We start from the raw sequence: 3027 nt of genomic DNA, 5'->3' as shown, positions 1-3027 counted from the left end.
GATGGCCAGATTTGATTAAGTGAACATGCGTGAGGGCCGACTATTTTGCCTGACATTCTTTGAACCATTAAAATTATCTTGCCTTTGTGGCTGTGTGTGGTGAAGAGATGAGCTCGGGAGTGGTATGTGGAGATACTGTATAGATTTCTTTTGTGGCCCCAACGAATCCCAGAGCGCTGCTCAGGACTAAGGATGAGCTTGGGCGTGTTATTTGGATATACCGTATTTATGGGCGTATAACACGCACGGTCTTACCATTGCCATGAATGCAGCCTCACCATTGCCCTGAATGCAGCCTTACCATTGCCATGAATGCAGCCTTCCCACTGCAACCAATGCAGCCTCACATGTGCCATAAATGCAGCCTCACATGTGACATGAATGCAGCCTTACCATTGCCATCAGTGCAGCCTGAACGATGACCATCTGCAGGCCTGGGACTTGTTGCTCAACATGAAGATGACCTAGGCCAGGGGTGTCCAAACTTTTTTCAAAGAGGGCCAGATTTGATGAAGTGAGCATGCGTTAGGGCTGACTTTTTTGCGTGACATTCTTAGAACCATTAAAATTCAGCCTAAGTGTGTTTGTCCGAACAACTAATACACGGCCCAACAATAATTCTCTTCCTTTGTGGCTGTGTGTGTTGAAGAGATGAGCTCGGGCGTGTTATTTGAATTTACTGTATAGATTTCTTTTGTGGCCCCAATGAATCCCAGAGCGCTGCTCAGGACTAAGGATGAGTTTGGGCGTTTTATTTGGATATTCTGTATTTATCGGCGGATAACACGCATGGGCTTACCATTGCCATGAATGCAGCCTTACCATTGCAACCAATGCAGCCTCACATGTGCCATGAATGCAGCCTCACATATGCCATGAATGCAGCCTTACCATTGCCATCTGTGCAGCCTGATCAATGCCCGTCTGCAGCCTCGGAGAGCAGAGGGAGGGGGGCGGGACGAGTGCCGACAGATTACAAACAGGAGAATCTCTTGTTTACCCTGTGGCCTCTTTAATACAAAGTCCCCCCTCCTATGATAGACAGAACAGTCGTCCAATGGCATCCCAGGAGACGGGACTTCCAATAGAGATGCTGCTGAGTAAACAGAAGATTTTCTTCATGTAATCTGACGGTGCTCGTCTTGTCCCCTCCAAGGCAGCGCCAATAAATACAGTGTATATCTTTTGTGGCCCTGGGGGCCACAAACAATATATATATCCAAATCCCCAGGGGGGCCATATTAAATTCAACAGGGGGGCCACATTTGGCCCCCGGGCCGGACTTTGGACATGCCTGCTCTAGGTGATAATTAATTGAAATGGAGTTCTCCTAATCTTGATAGAGCCGAGTGTCAGGCACTGAAAGATCTTACGGCCAAAGATATTATAGTAAAGCAGGCGGATAAAGGAGGAAGTCGTGTCGTTCAAGATACATTAGATCATCTTCGGGAAGCCTACCGGCTATTAGCCGAGTTCTGATCCTCTTCCCATGTACCAAGTTTAACTTACTACGTGTTGGTGGATATAGCTTATAATAAGGGGGTTCTTAACTACTTGCCGACCAGCCGCCGCAGTTATACGTAGATCGTCACCTCGCAAATCAGCCACTAGGGGCGTGTGCGCGCCCCCGGAGGAGCTGCGCCCCTGGTCCCGACGTGCGTGATCACCGCCGGGCACACGCGATCGCTCGTTACAGAACGAGGACTGGGAGCTGTGTGTGTAAACACACAGTTCCCGGTCCTGTCAGCGGGGGAAATGCCTGATTGTCTGTTCATACAATGTATGAACAGCGATCTGTCATTTCCCCTACTTAGACCATCCCCCCTTCAGTTAGAACACACCCAGGGAACATGATTAACCCCTTCCCTGCCCCCTAGTGTTAACCCCTTCCCTGCCAGTGACATTTTTTACAGTAATCGATGCATTTTTATAGCACTGATCGCTATAAAAATGCCAATGGTCCCAAAAATGTGTCCAAAGTGTCCGCCAAAAGGTCACAGTACCGATAAAAATCGCTGATCGCCGCCATTACTAGTAAAAAAAAAAAATATTAATAAAAACGCTATGGCCCAGATCCACAAAGAAATTACGCAGGTGTATCTATTGATACGCCGCATAATTTCTAAGATGCCCCGTCGTATCTTTGTTTTGTATCCACAAAACAAGATACGACTGAATGTAGGCTCGATCCGACTGACGTACGTCTTAGTACACCGTCGGATCTTAGGTGCATATTTCCGCTGGCCGCTAGGTGGCGATTCCGTCGATTTCCGCGTCAAGTATGCAAATTAGCTAGATTTTTTAACATCGTTTACGTAAGGCTTTTTTCGGCGTATACCCCTGCTCTATGAGGCGTACGCAATGTTAAGTATGGAAGTCGGGCCAGCGTAGAATTTTCCGTCGTGTACGCCGTTTGCGTAAAACGTTCGCGAATAGGGCTTTGCGTAAATTACGTTCACGTCGTCTAGGCATTGAGCGGGCGTAATTTAATTAAAAAATCCGACGCGATACTGCGCATGCGACGTACGAAAAAAGCGTCATTTACGTGGGGTCAAGCTTGTTTTACATAAAACATGCCCCCCTGTTCATCATTTGAATTCCGCGCCCTTACCCCGGGAGATTTACGATACGCCGCCGTAACTTTAGAGGCAAGTGCTTTGTGAATACAGCACTTGCTCTATTTGTGGGGGAAAAAAAAGGACGCCAATTTTGTTTGGGAGCCACGTCGCACGACCGCGCAATTGTCAGTTAAAGCGACGCAGTGCCGAATCGCAAAAAGTGCTCTGGCCTTTGACCAGCAATATGGTCCGGGGGTTAAGTGGTTTTGTAAGGATGGGAAATTTGCCTTTTTAACATTTGAATATATAATGGAGTTGTTGGATGATTTTCATGGTTTGCCGTCTACAATGACTCAGCAATCTGAAAAGAGTCATAAGACCTGCTGGACCATGACGGCAGAAGGGTACAATGTAACATTCCTTGCTTCGGAGCACTCCTATAGGCTAGAGGGAGGTCACATGACACTTC

This window comes from Rana temporaria, chromosome 1, assembly GCF_905171775.1.
Source record: "Rana temporaria chromosome 1, aRanTem1.1, whole genome shotgun sequence".
Taxonomy (NCBI): Eukaryota; Metazoa; Chordata; class Amphibia; order Anura; family Ranidae; genus Rana; species Rana temporaria.
This window is presented reverse-complemented; position numbering follows the sequence as displayed.